The sequence below is a fragment of the Galeopterus variegatus genome, unplaced genomic scaffold, assembly GCF_000696425.1.
Source record: "Galeopterus variegatus unplaced genomic scaffold, G_variegatus-3.0.2 Scaffold883, whole genome shotgun sequence".
NCBI lineage: Eukaryota > Metazoa > Chordata > Mammalia > Dermoptera > Cynocephalidae > Galeopterus > Galeopterus variegatus.
In genome coordinates, this window is record NW_007726994.1 from 345,659 (window position 1) to 366,084 (window position 20,426).

Sequence of the window (20,426 nt, forward strand, 5' to 3'; positions counted from 1 at the left end):
GTTCGGATCCCACATACAGACCGGTTCCCGCTCACTGGCTGAGCGAGGTGCGGGCACAGCACCGAGGGTTGCGATCCTGTTGCCGGTCCTGGTCCGGTACGGGCGCTACACTGAGGGTTGCGATCCGTTGCCGGACACGAAAAAAGACAAAAAGGAAAAAAAATAAAAAATAAAAATAAATAAAATAAAATAAAATGCCCAGGTTTTGTATCTCATATAAGAAAGTGGTCCTCACTCAAAAATTATTAAACTCTTTTTTGTTGATTCTTTTCTTTTTATGTTGTACTCATTGAAATATCTGAAAATTCTTTTTGTACATTGTGTAAGATATTTAATTTTTTTCTTAGTTTTTATGAATAGGTACCCATTTTTTCTGAAATCATTTGTTGAAATCGTTCTTTCTCAACCGATTGGAAATACCTCCTTAATATAGTAAATTCTCATGTGTACATGCATCTTTTTTTAGATTCATCTGTTGCCTTGGTCTGTTTGTCTCTTTACAAACACCTATCTGGTTTGATTGTGGCATTTTTAGTAATTCATAGGACAAGTCCCTTCTCATTTTTTTTCCCAAAATTTTCTTGAATATTATTGAATTGTCTTCCAGACAAAATAAACTGTTTATGTTCCATTAAAATAATCCTTTTGGGATTTTAACCATTATATTCTCTAACATTTTGTGACTGGTATGTACATGAGTATTTATATATCTGGCCAGCTTTCTAAATTTATAACTTTTAATCCTTTCTCTTGAATTTTCTAGGAAAACAACTCTTTAAATATAATAATCTTATCTCTTCCTTTATACTGCTTTCTTTCTTTAATGAATTACTAGCTTCTCCAGAACAGTGATAAATAATAACAATGATTCTGGTCATGCTTATCTTGTTTCTTAGTTTGGGGATGCTTTTACCATGTCATCATTAAATATGATATTTACTATTAATTTCTAATAAATTTGATTTATCAAGGAAGTTTCCTTTAATATTTCTAGCATATTAGAATTTTTACAGAGAATGGATTGTGTCCAAAGTCTGTTTTGGGCAGGAAGGCAGGGAGGGGGGAGTCCTGTTTGCATTGGCTAGCACTTTGAGAACATTTTGGGTGTTTTTAATTTTTAGTTTTTTTCTATTTTACCTTTTTTTTAAAAATTTGTATTTATTTTTCCTTGTACATGTTTGTGGGGTACCGTTTGTTGTTTCAGTACATGTATATATTGTGTAATGATCTAATCAGAACAGTTAGCATATCTTTCACCTAAATATTTATCATCGATTTGTGGTTATAACATTCAAGATCATCTTTTCTGGCTATCTTGAAATATACAATACAATATTATTAGCTATTGTCACCCTGGGGCACCAGAACTTCTTCCTATCTAACCATGACTTTGTGCCAATTTACCAACTTTTCCTGGCTGTTCTGCTCTCCTTCCCCTGCTCTGGCAACCACTATTCTATTCTCTATTTCTCTCTTTTTTTCCCTCTTTTTAATTTATTTTTCTTAATGGACCTATGATAATTGTATATATTTATGGAGTACAGTATGATATTTGGGTACATTCATACAGTGTGCAGTGATCATATCAGGGTGCTTAGTATATTCATCACCTCAAACATTTGCCACTTCTTTGTGTTAGGAACATTCAATATCATCCTGACTAGCTATTCAAAGATACACAGTACTTTCTTATTAACTGTAGTCCCCCTATATTATTATAGAACACTAGATCCCATTCTTCCTATCTCTAATATTTTGTATCAACTGATCACCCTCTCTCCCTTCCTCTCCCCTTCTCTCTTCTCCTGAGATCAACTTTTTTAGCTTCCACATATGAGTGAGAACAAGCAGTATTTCTCTTTCTGCCTGGCTTATTTCACTTAACATAATTTTCTCCAGGCTCATCCATGTTGCTGCAAATGGCAGAATTTTATTCTTTTTTATGGCCAAGTAGTATTCGGGGGGTGGGGGGGCATGTATCATGTTTTCTTTGTCCTATCATCCGTGGAAGGACATTTAGGTTGGTTCCAACTCTTGGCTATTGTGAATAGAGCCGCAATAAACATGTTAGTGCCAGTGCCCTTTTGACTTGTTGATTTCCATTCCTTTGGATATATACACGGTAGTGTGATTGCTTGATCATATGGTAGTTCTGTCTGTAGTTGTTTGAGAAATCTCCATATTGTTTTCCATAGTGGCTGTGCTAATTTACATTTCCACCAGAGATGTATAAGAGTTCCCTTTTCTCCACATCCTCATTAGCTGTATTAGTCCGTTTCTGTTTCTTATAACAAAACATATGGAACTGAGTATTTTATAAAGAAACTGAAATTTATTGCTTACAGTTTTGGAGGCTGGGAAGTCCAAAGTCCAAGGAACACTTGTGGTGAGGGCCTTCTTTGGTGATGGCTTTGCAGCAACACAGAAGTCTCACATGGTAGAAAACTGGTGGAGCAGAGAGAGTGAACTTCTCTTGTTCCCTTCTTTTAAAACCCTCAGAACCATATCCCTGACCACAATTATTAATCCATTCATTATGACATGGTCCTACAATCTAATCATCTCTTCAAGGCCCCACCTTTCAATTACCATAATAGGATTTCCCACCCTCAACAGTTAAAGTGGGAGTTAAGTTGTAGGAAGCATACAACCCAAGGCACTAGCATTTGTTATTTTGTCTTTTTGATAGTAGCCATTCTTACTAAGATGATATTGCAGTTTTGATTTGCATTTCTCTGATGAATAGTAATGTTGAGCATTTTTCATTATGCCTGTTGGCCATTTGTATGTCATCTTTTGAAAAATGTCTATTCAGTTCCTTTGCCCATTTTTTAATCAGGTTATTTGTTTTTCTTAAGATTGAGTTGAGTTCTTTGTATATTCTGGATATTAATCCCTGGTCAGATGCATAGTTTGCAAATATTTTCTTCCATTCTGCAGGTTGTCTTTTTATTCTGCTGATTATTTCCTTTGCTGTGCAGAATCTTTTTAGTTTGATATAATCCCATTTGTTAATTTTTGCTTTTTTGCCTTGTGCCTCTGAAGTATAAAGTCTTTGCCCAGACCTAGTCCTGAAGTGTTTCCCCTATGTTTCATCTAGAAGTTTTATAGTTCGGGGTCTTAACATTTAAGTCTTTAATTCACTTTGAGTTGATTTTGGTATATGGTGAGAGACAGAGGTCTAGTTTCATTCTTCTGCATATGGATCTCCAATTTTCCCAGCACTATTTATTGAAGAGATGTCCATTCCCCAGTATATGGAGAACGATTTTAAATGATAGGTGTTTGTTGTTCATTTGGTATATATATTTCTTGTTGGGTTAAGACAATGTCTTTTCATTACTACTTAATTAAACATTTTTATCAGGAATAGAAGTTGAATTTTGTTAAATGGCTCTTTGGCATCTATCATAACTTATCACATGTGTTTTTCTTCTTTAATGTCAAATACTGCAAAGAATTGCTCTGCTGGGCCGGCCCGGTGGCGCACTGCTACAGTGCGCCGCTTGGGAAGCGCGGCAGCGCTCCCGCCGAGGGTTCGGATCCCACCTACAGAACGGCCACTCACTGGCTGAGCGAGGAGCGGGGGCAACACCGAGGGTTGCGATCCCGTTGCCAGTCCCGGTCCGGTACGGGCGCGACACTGAGGGTTGCGATCCGTTGCCGGTCACGAAAAAAGACAAAAAGACAAAAAAAAAAAAAAAGAATTGCTCTGCTGGGCCGGCCCGGTGGCGCACTGCTACAGTGCGCCGCTTGGGAAGCGCGGCAGCGCTCCCGCCGAGGGTTCGGATCCCACCTACAGAACGGCCACTCACTGGCTGAGCGAGGAGCGGGGGCAACACCGAGGGTTGCGATCCCGTTGCCAGTCCCGGTCCGGTACGGGCGCGACACTGAGGGTTGCGATCCGTTGCCGGTCACGAAAAAAGACAAAAAGACAAAAAAAAAAAAAAAGAAAAAAAAAAAAAAAGAAAAAAAAAAAAAAAAAAAAGAATTGCTCTGCTGATCCTGGTCATTCTCCTCCCCCCACCCCCCACTCTCCACAACTGTTTTATTCTTGGCCAAGGAGAAATGCTGTAGGTAGGCTGAGGCTGATAAGTATAATGCATTTCAATTCTTTGTTTTCTCTTCCTCAGTTATGTTATAAAAGGGTGTTACTTCTACATGGACAAGTTGTTTTATATCCTGAAAGAAACTAAGAGTGAAATTCAATTGGGAAAGCATTAGTTTCACTTTGTTGTCACTAGCTTCCCAGTTTTGCCGGGAAATTTCTTACTTTAAAGTTAATAACCAAGCTGACCTTCTACTGTAACCAAATCAAACAGGGTGTTTCAAAATGAGTGGGTGAGAAAGTACACAAGCTGAACATGCTTATATTTATTTAATATGAAGTGAAAATCATTAGCACATTTCAGGTATGTGTGTGATGTATGCTGCACATGGAGCTCCACATGTTCTAAAGAATACAAGTCAACCATAAAGAAAGCCCACATTTTCACTTGACTAATAGTTTATTGTCAGTACATTGATAATAGTGTTAAGTAATTTTTGATAGAATTATTAACTTTTATAAATGATTATTTCAAACACTTTTTGATCACTTTCAAGAATATGACCTTAGACAGGTAATGTAATTTAGCAATATACGTCTTTGAACTATGGAGGATACCTCAAGACATTCACAAGTGTTATTTATAGTTTTGGGTAGGCATTATGTGAATTCTTGGATATTTGTTCAAGTATTTTAGCTTATGGTCTATTAATATAGCAAAATAATTATTGACATGATTGGGGGCTTGCCCTGTAATGAAGAAAAACTGCATGTTTTTTAAAATCATACCAATTATCCAGAAGTAAATGGTAAATAAAATAGCCTGTTGATATAAAACTTCACTGTTCTGATACCATGCATTAGCTGAATTGGTTGTTAATACTGTTTATCCTTTTTGTTTTCTAACACCTTATAAGCATAAATATTAGTTTAGTTTCAACTCATTTGTGTTCAATTATGTCAAGCCAAGTTTTAGTTTCTATTTCTTGTAGCATTTATACTGTGTCTGCCATTTTCCACCTGTTGTTTCCTATGCTTGATGCCATGCTTTTGGATCATGACTAAAGGGTTCTTTCCTTTTAGTCTATTATCTAGAATAGGTATCAAAAATTTCTGTATAGTTCAGAACCAAAATTATGAATTATCTTCAGGAAGGGATAACAGAGAATACAGAATGAACTACCTTTTACGTGAGTAATTAGAGTCTTTTGTGCAGAGTCTTTTGAACTAGGTGCAGTATTTGACAACTGTTCAAATAAATTGAGGGATGTTGTAACAGCAATGGTACCAGGTCCTATGCAACTGAAAACAAGCCTTTGGGACCTATGTAGTACATGTGTCATGTTTTTTAATCCCTAATCTATAAAAATATTTTTTTAATTGTGATATAACACATATAACATAAAATTTACCATCTTAATCATTTTTAAGTGTATAGTTCAGTAGTTTGAAGTGTATTCATATTGTTGTGCAACCAAGAAAAACATTCTTAAGGGATTTATTTTTTTTCTAAGGAAAAGTTTAGGAAGCAAATAATGGTGATTGCCTGTCTTATGAGAAAATATCCTGGATGGTAACTTGTTTTTCTTCCTTTTACCTTCAGAAATATACTCTCTGTGGTGGTAATTTATCAGTGATAAGTTATGAGTATAAATAGCTTGAGTGTCAATGATCCGCAACACCTTTGACTTACCACCAATACAGACAGTCCCCAATGTAGGATTTTTTGGCTTTTCTATAGTGCGAAAGAGATACAAGTTGAACGGAAACCACGCTTTGAATTTTGAATTTTGATTTTTTTCTCCCAAGCTAGTGATATGCAGTATAGTACTCTCTTGTGACGTTGGGCAGCGACAGTAGGCCACAGCTCCTGGTCATCCATGCCATCATGAGAGTAAACAAACCGTCAGGAGGATAAGCAACTGATATTCAACAGTGTGCTGTGTTGCCAGATGATTTTTCCCAACTGTAGGCTAATGTAAGTGTTCTGAGCATGTTTAAAGTAGATTGACTAAGTTATGATGTTCATTTGGTTAGGTGTATTTAAATGTATTTTGAGCTTACAATATTTTCAACTTGTGATGGGTTTATTGGGACACAGCCCTATCATAACTCAAGGGGCATATGTACTTTTTCTTTGCAAAAAGAAAGGTCTACTGAAAATATGTTAACAGTGAAAACAAAGTCTGTCTTTTAAGTCATTGCAGTAAGGAATTACTGGAAATTAAGTGGACTAAGAAAGCTAATGTGAGTTCCATTCTAATGGTTAGTTAGCAAGTTGAAGTTAAAAGAGTCTGAAATATTTGCAGTAGAATGAAGTATGGAGAATTGTTCTACTGAGTAGCATAATTTTGCAGTAAAGAGTAACTTCCTAAAAGGATAGAAATCAGGGACTTGGGCTTGAAAAAAATTTAGTTAAAACAGTCAGCACAGGGCCGGCCCGATGGCGCACTGGATAGTGCACCGCTTGGGAAGCGCGGCGGCGCTCCCGCCCGAGGGTTCGGATCCCACATACAGACCGGTTCCCGCTCACTGGCTGAGCGAGGTGCGGGAGCAACGCCGAGGTCTGCAATCCCGTTGCCGGTCCCCGGTCCGGTACGGGGGCAACACTGAGGGTTGCGATCCGTTGCCGGACAGGGAAAAAAAAAAAAAAAAAAAAAAAAAAAAAAAAAAAAACAGTCAGCACATAGACTGTTATTGTGGGATATTTAAATGGTTTTACTATTCATAGTATTTCTTCCATAAGCTGGTTGGCTAAATGCATTAGCATAAACAATGTAAGACAACCTCACTGATCAAACCCAAACCCAAACCCAAAATATATAACCATATATTACGTGTCATTTACTCTTATGTAAGCTCATGACCTCATGTATGTGGTATCCCTAGACTAGAAATGCCTTTCCCTCGTTATTGATGTTTCTTAACCTTTTTAAGTCCATGTTTTCTTTCCGATGAACATTAAAATCTCACAAATCCTAGGAGATTATAATATGTGCTCTTCCTTCCTACGTCCTTCTGCTTCTCTACATCTGCTCACAGTGAATACAAACTTTCTCTTCTAGTTCTTTCAACCATGAATAGTCTGCAGAGCCCTATTTTATATGATTCATGAAAACCACTTTTTAGTATTAGCCATTTTAAAATTGTATATGCCCCCTCCCCATCTCCAGCTTTTGACATGGGCTCTACTCAGAGAAAAGCATACCCCGGAGAGATCATTCATGTGCTTGAGCACAGCAAACTGAGCAGTGCCATGTGTATGTTTACCTCAGATGGGTAGAATATTACATGCCCAGTGTCCCTTCTGGTGTTATACTGTTTAGTTGTGCACTGGAACCCATAGCATTTGATAAACAGTCTGAGAGGAAGAAGTAATACTGGAGGAAAAAAAGGAAGTAAGGCAAAGCTGAGACTCATGGGTGTGGTCTTTGATGATGCAATCTTTTAACTGTTGGGAGATAGCATAGAAAGTTTCATCAAGTTCTTACATCCAGCAAAATGGAGAACCTGGACTGGGGAGCTTTGGGTTTGACCAGTGAGGTTGTCCTACCTTGTTTATACTGGTACATTTAGCCAACCAGCTTATGGAAGAAATACAAAATCCAAATTCTGGCACATCTTTGATACTTAACTTTCTATTGTATCAGCTGCCTGATTGGAACACAGAAACAGTGTGGTGCAATGTACTGTGGGTATGTCCATAACCAAAGTTTACAACCTAGAAAGTGAGAATAGAAATACAAGCTGTCATTTGGGGAATTGGCTGCTTGTGTTATATAATGCTCTTAAAAGTGAAAAATGATCATAAGTAAATGTTAGGAATGACAGTTGTCTTCCATTTACTTTCTTCAAGTAAGGAAAAGACACTTATATTTTTGAGTGTCTTTAAAGGGCTGCCTTAACTATCCAAGACAGAGGATGTCTTATTTATATGTGTATACTGTTATTGACTGATTTTCTGCTTTTTGCTTCTGGTGCTTTTCATGGGTGAGAAGGCAAACATAGAGCTAGATGCAGAAAAGACAGGATGTGTCTCTCACTCACTTATTCACCTCTTCATCTGCTAAAGTGGCAACTTTTTCTAAAACAAAATGTGAACTCTTCTTATTAGTCATACCCCCAAGAGGTTGGGAAAAGCTAGTGGCTTTCTTTTCTAGGGCAAAGGGGAAGGGGTAGCAGTTACTCAAGGTGATTTCCTTTCCCCATCCTGAAACTGCTTTAGATTTGAATTGGCCTCTTACCACAAGTGTGAACCCTGGCAGAACATTTGCCCAGAAGGAGAATAGGCTCAGCAGTGGGGAAAACCCAGAAGAGGGGCCTTTCCTACCTCCCCAGTCACCCATACTTTTCTCTACCACCGCACAAAAGAATTACAAACTGTCCTGGGGAGGAGATGATGGAAATCCTACAGTTAAGCCTCTCATTCTCTTCAAACTTAAAATCACGGTATATATAACTGACCAAAGTTCAGCTCTTCTGATTGAACTGGGCAATTGGGAATGGAACATTGTTTGGCTCATACACCCTAAGCCACAGTGGAGGTCCAGAATCACCACTACTTACCCTTGATTATTATTTTCTATATCCAGGATTGGTTGACTGTCATTTGGCATAATATTGGCTGCCAAAGACAACAGACTTAGGACATTGTATCTGTGAAATAAGGAGAGAAGTTCATTTTAAAAGGGGAGGTGGAGTAGAGATAATTAGAGTACCAGTTAATAGTCAGTATTCAGATAGTAGGAGTCCCAGAAAGGGATATGAAAGGAAGGAAATTGCCCAAAAAATACTTCAAGAAAATTTCCAAAAACTGAAGGATGAACTTCCTGATTGAAAGAGCCCACCATGCACCTATTGCAATGAATATAAACAGTCCATGATAGATTTGGTCCTGAAATTTCAGAATACTGAGGACAAAGAAAAAAAAATTCTAATAGTTTCCAAAGAGAAAAAAAATAGATTAAGTACACATCAGTAATCGTAAAGTATCTGGGCTTCAACAAAACAAATGGATGCTAAAAGACAGCCTAGCAAAGCTTTCAAAGTTCTGAGGAAAAATTACTCTCAATCTAGAACTCTTAACCTGGGCAAACTTGCAAGTTAAGTCTGAGTATAAAGATATTTTCAATTATGCAAGATCTCAAAAAATTTACTTACCAAACACTCTTTCTCAGGAAGCTGCTGGAGGATTTCCTCCATCAGATAGGAATGTCAAACTAGATTTGGCATACTGAAAATAAGGGAGTCAGTTAGAAAGATGGACAAAAGGAGTCCCCAAATTCACGATCAAATGTCCTGAGAGGAAGGCATAGAGAGCAACCAGTCTAGACTGGAACAAGTCGGAAAGCTTAAGGAGAGATTCCTCTAAGAACGTGATGTTGATAGAATACCTGAAGTGTCTGAATTTGTTGAGGAGGTTTATTAGTGATAATAGGAAATGAAGCAAACAAAAAATTTTTTCAGGGAAAAAGTTTTTCTAGAGAGGAAAAGCAACCAAAGGTATATTATATGGCTCACTAGTGAATAGCATTACATAGTAATAAGAAAGTAAAAGCTGAATGCTCATCTAACCAAAAATAGGATGTAACTATATTGGGAAAATGGGGAGAATAGGAAGGAGGAAGTGTTTAAAGAGTGCTGAATCCTTATTTTGCATAGTGAGAAGACAAGTAAAACTGAAAAATCAATAGTGGCAATATTATATGTTACAGAGATACAGAGATAAAAAAAAAAAAATCAGCCAAAGGAGTTATATAGCCAAGATGAAGTAGGAAAGGGGGAGGGGAGGGCAGAGGACTACTGTTTTTTTTAAAGCCTTATAGAGCTATTTGACTCATTAAGATATTGGTATGTGTAGCTTTGAGAAAAATGAAACAAAAGCTAAATTAGGGGAAAAAGAGCTAGAGATTGTGCTTTCACATTAGAGAGACCTGGCTTTATCTGGTTCTTACATTTTCTAATACTGTGACGTCAGCAACTTATTTACCCTTTTGAAGCTGTTTTCTCATCTGTAAAGAGAAGACAATATATGCTCCTGCAGAGGGAAGTTTAGGAATGAGGTAATTTATGTAAAGCACCTGGCAAATAGGTCGGTTCCTACCTCTCTGTCCCCAGTGTTTACTGTAAGGAAATAGGGGACTACCTCCTTCATTGTTGGGACTCTTGCTGTTCAAACAGAAGACTGAGATTGTCCTTCTGGTCCATGGCTGTGTGCTTCTTTGGACTGAAGACGTGTCATTGGGATCTATGTCTTCCCTTAAATATCTATAGATAGTTTCAGAATTTAAATAGAATTGGGATGATTCAAATATTGATAGGAGGATCATCAAGTTAAAGCTGTCATTGCTGCTTGGTGAGAGAAGGGCTGTGGTCGCACCCAAATTTCTCAACAAGAACTTCAGTGAAAATGTCATTAATAGAATTTAAAACATTTTTCATATAGACCTACAAGTTATGGAGATTTCATGAAGCCAAGATCAATAAAGTCCTGTTGCTCTGGGCCATCTGCCAAAGTATCCAAATACCTTTTTTTCCCCCCAAGGGAAAGTCTTCTACCTTAGCAACTGCTATTTTTGTTTCTAAATTCTATACACTTCTGAAACAATTCAGAAAGCAGATCAGTGTGGAAAAGAAGGCCACCTTATGAAAGCCTGTTTCTCTGCCTTGGTCCATAGAAATCTTTTACATTGCTTTCCTAGTTATGACTCAACCTCCTATGGCAGTGATTTAAAATCTGTCTCACATCTTCCTCCTACACAAAATTATGATCCAGGATGTCTTGGACAAGCTTTGCTATCCTTTTTTTTTTTTTTAAAGGCTGCGACTGGTTGTGATCAATTAGTTATAAACACCACTGTACTGTTCCTCCTACACAAAATTATGATCCAGGATGTCTTGGACAAGCTTTGCTATCCTTTTTTTTTTTTTTTAAAGGCTGCGACTGGTTGTGATCAATTAGTTATAAACACCACTGTACTCAGACCTGCCCACTAATCTATTTTTTTTTCCTTTTTGTCTTTTTTCGTGACCGGCAACGGATCGCAACCCTCAGTGTCGCGCCCGTACCGGACCGGGACCGGCAACGGGATCGCAACCCTCGGTGTTGCACCCGCACCTCGCTCAGCCAGTGAGTGGCCGGTCTGTACGTGGGATCCGAACCCTCGGCGGCAGCGCGGCCGCACTCCCAAGCGGCGCACTGTAGCAGTGCGCCACTGGGCCGGCCCCACTAATCTATTTTTTTAAAAAGCTCTGGATAATTCTAGTGTCCTGACAGATTGAGAACCAATGTCCTATAGCATGACTCTACCCCAAACATTCTAAAGTGGGGCAGATGAGGGAAGTGAAGTCCATGGAAAGATGAAATGACTTGTTCACTTTAATGTATCGCCAAGCGTGTCTAGACTGGACATGTGTTCTGCACTCCAACTCTGATTTTATCTTTGGTTGGCTAGGCTTTTTAATTTAGATTCCTTAATCTATAAGTTGTCATATTTGAGAAATTAGTATATTTCACACAGAATGTGGTCTAGTTAAAAATTAAGTTTGGAGTCTTTATTTTATAGCATCTTTTAATTTTTTTCCAGAGAAAAAAGGAAGTAAAACAATAAGTCAAAATTTTTAATCAACTCTTGCTTCCCCACAATAGGATGGCACAGCAAGTGTTAGGATTTACTATTTCTGAATACTGACATTTGAGAAAAACTGGTGTGGCCCTGAAAAGGGTGGAAAGTTAGATAATTTTGGCACAGATGTAGATTTGAAAGGTTAGTTTGTCAGGCTACCCAGAGAATTTTGGGGTTCTATCTTCAGGAATATTCAACAGCTGGAGTCAAAGAGTACATTGCATGGTGTAGAAATATCGGATCTGGTTTTAAACTTATATTGTACATTTAAAGTCACACCCTAAACATCTTGGGAATGACTGGAAATGGAGATCTGGAAATCTCTGAAACCTTTTTTATTTTCTCATAGGATTTCTCACAATTACTTCTAATAAAACAAGTTGTGACTTGCAAACATTTGCCCAACAGCCTCTAGGTGTCCTCAGGGAAATTAAAAGCAGGAGTATGAAGAGCTGTAGAGTCCTATGCCAGTAGTAAAGAACGCAGGGTACAGCTTTGTAATTATGTAGGCTTTGACTGTTCCTATTTATCACTGGTAATATTCTCAAGGCTAAGTGGCTGCTCAGCAATTTTAAACTGTGATTTAAAGAGAAGGTAGGCCTTTTTGTGAAAAGTTCTCTATCTCACTCCTGAAATTTCACTCTCTTTTCATGGAAGAGCTCTCTCCCTTCATAGTGGTTTTGTTCTGATACAGTAAATGAGTCAGGGGTACTGGAGGGCAGCTAATCTTATCTCACAAAATTTTAACTACTTCTAGGTCAAAAATTCTTTTGCCCTTTATGAATCTTGTGTGCCCTGTGACATCGCATACATTATTAATCACTAGATCAATAGTGATATAGTTTGGGGGGACCTTTTTAAGATTACTGAAAAAAAATTTTTCTTCAAACTTTTTTGGTTAAGACCAGAAGATAGATACAAACTCTTCTACTCTTTAGTAATACTACTTTATTGTCATAAATTTGGTGGAGTAGAAGAGAGTTAAGAAAAACCACACATTCAAATACCCTGCCAGTGAGCTACTTTTCTTCTTATTTAACACTATATAAAGGTTAACAGAACCGAGCATTAGACAACATTTCTATTTATTTGGTTATCGTTTCTTTACATAAAATGACAGATTTGTACTAAAATGTCAGACTATTTTATGCATTTCCTAGTTTTCCTTCTGACATCTTCCAGATAAACAGTAAATGGGCCTATCCTCTTTTTTTAGTTTATATTTGGGAGGAAAAAAGTATTCATTTTGTTATACATAGTGGTACAGTAATGAGTATTGCTTCTCTCTCTCTCTCTCCACTGTTTCCTTTTCCAAAATGTAGTTTCTTCTGCATTTTCTTAGTAAAATGATTTTGGCCTGGTTGACTATCTGAGGATATGCGTATCAGAGGACATTCAAAACAGGACTTCAAGAATACAAAAAGTAGGGAAGGCATATTTAGCTTTCATTTCTTCCTACAGATTATCACTCAGTTGGTTCTTTCTTCTGTATTATTATATCTCTTTTAGCACTTTTGTCCAAAATTGAATTCAGTATCTTTCCCCTGCAAAATTTTCTTCCTGTTTCCCTGTGTCTGGCTATCACCATTGTCTGCATAGTGTTTTGAAAAATATGGCTGGTGAACCATCTGTGACAAAATTACCTGGGGCACTTTGCTAATTAAAATGCAGATTCCAAGGCTCCATTCCGGGCCAAGTGATTCAGAATCACAGGTACTTGATTCTTCTATCCTTCAAAGTGTCTATTGTGCAGAACTAGTTGGCCACCAAATCCTCTTACTTCTGCCTTTGAAATGTTTCTTGAATCTACTCATCTTTCATTTCCCCTGCCATAGTTCAAGCCCTCATCTTTCACACAGAATACAACAATACTTTCCTGTGGGCTATCCCTGCTTTGTCTCCCGTACAAGTGTGTGCTCTATGCTGGCATCTAGTCTACCTTTCTAAAACATGTCTATCTCCTGCCTGAAAATCCTTCAATACCCCTTAATGTCAACAGGTTAAAGTCTAAACTTTTTAAGAGTGACATTCAAAGTGTACTACAGTCTGGCCATAACTGAGTCTGCTGCATGCAGTTTATGCACTTTGTGCACTCTAAATTCTAGGGGGTGTCATCCCAATCATGGTCTTTGTGAATGGTGTCCCCCAGTCACTGTGACTACCTACACTTATTATTCCTTTCTTCCTTTTTGCAGTGCAGCACATGGTGACCCTGACCGTAGCCTGCATTGGCACCCTCTCCTCTCCATCCTCTCTGCACACATGCCAGACTTGCAGAAATACTCCAGTCACTAAATGCACCATACTAGGGTCTTCTCAGTGCCTCTACTTTTTCGGAATGAACATGTTTCCCCTCTTATTCTCTACTTGTTATAATCCTCATCTGTCAGATCCTCTATGAAGCCTTCCACAATCCCTCTCGTTTTAATTGTACCTCCTATTGAGACTTTATCTTGCTTATACCTTTTATTTATCAGTTTTCTCATCCTCCTCCTTCTCCACAATGAAAAGCATAACTCTTGAGCAAATCATTGAGTGAGGTCCTATAGATGTTTATACCTGTAGCACCCAGGCCCCTATCAAGATATGCTATACTTTTTTTACACACTTATAATTGACCTCCTAGATGGATTCATATGTGTTTGTCTGACAAAATTATGAGCTCTAATTTGAGAAAATGGCAAAGACCATGACTATTTATCTCTTGCCCAGGGATGAAAGGAGTATCTACTGTGTATTAGCACTTAATGAATCTTGAATATTGTACCAGGCAGTATACAGGTCAGTTTCTCTTTTAGAGACCAACAAAGCAGTGGTTAAATAAGACAGAAATTGTTTTTCTCTTGCATATTACAATTCAAAGTATAAGATGTCCAAAGCTGATCTGGCAGCTCCACAGCATCAAGGACCTAGGTTTCTTCATTCTTATTGTTCCACCATCCCTGAAGTGTTGCCCTCACCACAGTGTTCCAGGTGGCTCACTACTACAGCATTCTGTCCAGCTGGGAGAGGGAAAAGCGTGAAAAGGGAGAGCTTGTTTTGGAAGTTACATCCATTTGTCAATGACCAGAGCATAGTCACATGACCATACCAGCTAAAAATCAGGAGTACTAGTACTATAAGAGAAAGAGAGAATGTATATTGAGAACCAATAACATGTGCTTCATATATGGTCTCACTTAATTTTTATAACCCTACAAACTATGTGATAAAGCTAGAAAATTGCAGACCTGGGATCTGAATTTAAAGCCTGTAGTTTTTTTCACTCTACCTAGTAAAGTGTTTAGGAGGGAATATATAAATTTTTGTTTGTGTTTAAATTTTTTTATTAATTATGCATATTAATGGACACAAAGCTAACCATCACCACCTGTGCTCAAGATGTGATGATCATCAGCATGCCTGTTACCACAAATTATAATTATTCACTGTGTCCCCCATCCAGCCTCTCCCCAAACTATATAAATGTTATTGGATAAATAAAGTCATAGTAGTTTTCACATTATTCTCACATATTTTCACATCACATATTTTTACAGTATATATCATCTCTTCCAGGATACTCCCTGTAACTGTACTCCTTCTCAACATTGTGAAATGAAATGCCATATCAACTGGTTTGCAACCAGGCCTAATTTGTAATATAAATTAAAACAAAATGTCTACTCTTTTTAAATTTACAGTACCATTTCTGAGGAAAAATAAGTCACCATATTTGCTAAGCAAAAGCTTCTATGCTCTGTATTTGTTTGGTAATGCTATATTAATCATGAAGTTGAAGGAGATTATATCATCCAACCCCTTCATTTTAAAAGCAAAGAATACTGAGAATGCAGAATTTGTCCTTTTTTCATTTCTACCCCTACTTGCTTTCAAGCATCATGGAAAAAGCTCTATAGCCCAATCTGTCATTGCTATCATAACCACCATTGTTATATTTAAGAACTGTATCAGGTTTGCATGGTTGTCCTGATCAGGAAAACCAATCACAAGAAATGCCTATAATCCTGGCCTGTTTTGGTAAAGATTGGATATTATCTAACACTGAAAACATCTTTATAGCAATAGGAAACCTCTTTCAGAAAGGATGACTGCCATTTGATAATCAAATAAAAGGAATGGGTGAGGTCATTCCTATCCATACTTCAAAACCCTATTCAAATACCATCTACATCTCAAAGCCTTCCTAAACTTCATAAATAGGTCTGACCACTTTCCACTCCAAACTCTAGCCTTTTGGATATTTTAAGGTACTTATGTACAGTATAAGTATATGTAGCCAAAAGGCCACAGAGTTTCAAGTTACAAGCTAATGGTGTTTCAAGTTACAGCTAAGGTGACTTCATGTGGGTAGGTTTCATGTCTGGTTTGTTCTCATTGCATCAGTGGTGCCCAGTACACTTTTGCTTATAGTTGGCACTCAGTAAATGTTTTATTGAATGAACATACACATCATAGCACCTGGAGAGAATACTCTGCAACTGGCTTTAATGAACTATCCTTGAACTGAGAATTTTGAAGGTTTAGTCCAATTCATAACACAGCTGTATAGCTATGGGTAAGCCTTCTGAGCCTTATCAGTCAAATGGAAATATTAGTAATAGGAAATGAAGAATTTGTGAAAATACTTAGTGAAAGAAACATAACTTGAAGGTGGTACTAAAAAAAAAAAAAAACAGAGGAACAAATGCCTTTAAAGTTCAGGGTGTTAAGATTTGAAATCCATCCAATTCAATTAGCTGGGTCCCAAAGATTTTTCTTTTTCTCTGGTCAGTATTGCTGATCTAACACCCAATTTTCTTTCCGGTTATAAATAGAAATTAAATGTATCATTTATTTATTTGTATCAATCTGAAACATATTACTCAGCATACATTCTTATTTCAGGAGTAGGATTCATCCATGTGGAACTTACTCAGTAGCTCCTCTTAGTGACATTTGTGTGGTCTAATTCAAGGACCTGAAGTGAGGGCTCCAAATGATTTACTTGCATATGTTGCAGCTATTTTTAGTGCTTCATTTACATTTTTAAAAACAAGAGTGTGCCTTCTTGATAGAACAGACATGCATTTTTAACTCATAGACTTAAGAACTGTAGAACAAGGAAGTTCCTTAGAAATCGAATCCAAACATTTTTTTTTTTTTGCACTGGAGAGAAAGAAACTTGGGTCCCAGAAGATTTAGTGGCCTATAACTGTCAGTCACTGATAGAACAAAGCAGGAAACTAGATGGATTCCCAGTTCAAGGCTTTTATTTGACCCAGATTTAAAAAATACACATGTGATTTACATTGATAATTTGTCATGACATGTTCAGCTTTTTAAAACAGTTATAGATAATTTAGCTACTTAGTTACTTAAAACCTCTAATTTCTGCATTAATGTATTACAGTATATTATAGTCCTAGTGACTACATACGCATATTTTTCCTTCTTTCCTTGCATACTTCTTTTTAATCTCTTACGTACTTTTTGTAAGTGGCCTAAATTTTTTTGAATGAGATAATATCTAAATAAATAAAATACTCAAAAGTGACACTTCCTATTAATGCTAATTGTTTATGTTTCCGTAGTGTCTATGGCTAGGCAGAGATCCTAGCAACGTTAATGATCCTAACAAGATTTCAACTTTTTCATCTATCTGGAGTAGCAGTAGAAACATTTCCTAAGTGGAATGCCTGAAGAATTTCTATTCCTTTAGTTCTTCAGAAAGTAATGAGTGACACTGTGATCCCTGTAATAAAAAACCTTGGAATTGTTTTTATTAAGCCTGGTAAACTACTTGGGTGTATTTATTATCTTAAATGAAAGACCTTGGCTGCTAGGATTGAAAAATGACTTCTACCTGGATATTTAAAAGAACATTGTGATTTATGGTTAGTTGATTTTCAACAAGAGTGTCAAGGCCATTTTCAGTGGGAAAAGAATAGCCCTTTCGACAAAGGTGCCAGGACAACTGGATAGCCTCCTGAAAAAGAATGAATCTGGACCCTTACCTCACACATATACACAATTAACTCAATATGGATCAAAGACCTAAATGTAAATGCTGAAGTTATAAAACTCTTAGAAGGAAACATAGGTGAAAATCTACATAACTTTGTGTTAGGCATAAAAAAATCTACATAACTTTTGTCTTAGATAAAAAAAAAAATCTACATAACTTTTGTCTTAGATATGGCACCAAAAGCACAAGCAACAAAAGAAAAAATATTGTGCATCAAAGGACACTATCAAGAAAGTGAAAAGACATCTACAGAATGGGAGAAAATACTTGCAAATCATATATCTGATAAGGGTCTAGTTTCTAGAATGTGTAAAGAACTCTTACAACTTAATAAAAAGACAGAAAGTGGGAAAAGGATTTTAATAGACATTTCTCCAAAGATATGCAAGTGGCTAATAAGCACATGGAAAGATGCTCAACATCATTAATCACTAGGGAGGAGAAATGCAAATTAAAACCATGATGAAGGTACCACTAGGATGGGTATAATTTTTAAATGGACTATAAGAAGTGGTGGTGAGGATATGGAGAAGTTAGAACCCTTTCATATTGCTAGTGGAAATGTAAAGTGGTACAACTTCTATGGAAACTGTCGGTTCCTCAAAAAGTTAGACATTGAATTACCATCTGACCCAGCTATTCTACTCCTAGGCGCATATCTAAGAGAACTGAAAAACATATGTACACATAAAAATGCGTACACAAATGTTCATCGTGCGTTCATTCATAATAGCCAAAAAGTAGAAACAGTCCAAATGTCCATCAGCTGAGGAATGGACAAACAAAATGTTGTGTATCCATATAGTGGAATATTATTCAGCAATAAAAAGGAAGTAGTTACATACTACAACATGGATGAACCTCAGAAATTCTATGTAAAAGAAGTCAGACACAAAGAGCATGTATTGTGTGATTCCATTTATATGAAATGTTAAAAATAGGCAAATCCATAGAGACAGAAAACAGATCAGTTGTTGCCAGGAGATGTGGGGAGAGGATTTGGGACTAATTTTTAAGAGGTGTGGAGTTTCTTTTTGGGATGATAAAAGTGTTCTGGAATTAAGTAATGGTGATGGTTGTACAACATAGTGAATATACCAAAAAATACTGAAGTGTACATTTTTAAATGGTGGATTTTATGTTATATGAATTATATCTTGATTGAAAATGCTAAAAAAAAAAATTTTTTAAAGCATTGCACACCTGAAGATAAAATGAAAGATGCTATGACAGATTAGAGACTGAGATTATGAAGGATTTCCAAAAAAGTGAAATAATTTGGTGCTCCCTTTTACTAATAGAGAACTTTGTCTGTTCTGTGACTTTCAGAGGATTAAGAGAATGGTAGGTCCTACGTTGTGGTTTTTACAGCTGGACAGGAAAAAATCAGAGCCGTTAGCTAGCTTTCTGCTCAGGACCAAGGAATATGGTTAGAGATGTTATGCAAAATGAGATGATAAAACCAAATTACCTCCACTGAGCAAATCACCTGTAGTTCAGAAATGGCAAGGAAGTTGGAAAACCAATAGGTAGTGGGGGTAGGACTGAAGGGATGCGATTTTTGTTTTTAATTTTATTTATTTATTTATTTATTCACTTAATTTTATTTTTTTTAATTAAATTTATTAATATTGCTTTTTTTTTAACATTCTGTAATGTTGCAAAGTAGTTGGGGGGTAGGGGACAGGAGAAAGGGGAAAGAAATAGGGTGGGAGAAGAGGAGGGGTTGAGGCCTGTGGCACCCCCCGCATTCCTGCATGGGAGACCAGGGGGCTTCCAGTGGTGGCTTGGTCATTGCTGGGTTGGGTGCAGATGTCAGAGGGGTGTGGTTGAGGCCCTTGACCCTCCTCCCTCGGGACTGGTTGCGGGTATCTGGGGACATGGCTGAGACTCCCATCCCTCCCCCCTCCCTGGTGTGGTAGCCCAGGGGACTTCCAGTCCTTCTAGGTTTTATAGGTGTTTTTTGGTGATGAGAGACCTTTTCTGGTTAATATCAAACTGTCTCTGGTCTGTGGGTGTTCTGTTTTTTCTTTCAGTTCTGTATTGGATTATTTGCTGTCCCTGCCACTTAAACTCTGCACTGGAACTAATTTGTTGTCCTTTCCTTACTTCTAAAATGAGGGAACTTCTTGTGGGAACCAGACTTGAGCTCTGTGGTTGAGCTAAATTGTTGCTTTGTTGCCAATTCCCTAGGAAAGGCTTTTTGTTCAGCTCAGGTTTTAATGGTTGACGTTATAGGTGCTTCCGGGATTTACAGGATCCAGTCGCCTGGGTTGTACAGAAACTCTGGTATGGGCCTGAGTCTTTTCAGCAAACGGCACTCCCTGCAGTTCTATATTCCTGACCAGTCTCCACTGAGTGGTCCTACGCTGATTGGGGGGCAGGTCAGCTGTCCTTGCTGTGCCCCAGTGTTCTCCCGGTAGGCCTGTCTCCCCTACTGACCTTGCTCCAAACACTTCCCAAGGGACAGGCCGTACACAGGTCCCTTGAGATGACTGACCCACCAGCTTCTGAGTGGCTCCTATTTTTCAGTTGTGGCTCCTCGCTCCTGTGTGGGTCCACAGGAACCCTTAGTAGTCTTGCTATCCTGGGGGCCACCAAGGCCCTCTTCTCCCCTGCAGCCTCCAAGCAACTCCCTCCGAAGGGCACAGCTGTGGACTTTACCAGCTCCTGCTCCATGCACTCAGTGGCTCCATCCTGGAAGCAGCCAGTGCACTAAATGGTTGGAGCAGTTCTTTCTTTCTCT

The 20,426-nt window shown here is 37.8% G+C and overlaps 1 protein-coding gene across 3 annotated transcripts in view; it reads left to right on the plus strand.

The window, feature by feature from the left end:
• The window catches only part of TANK (TRAF family member-associated NFKB activator), an 89,604-nt gene that overhangs the window by 17,686 nt on the left and 51,492 nt on the right, over positions 1 to 20,426 (plus strand). The gene's annotated exons all lie outside the window — the stretch shown is intronic.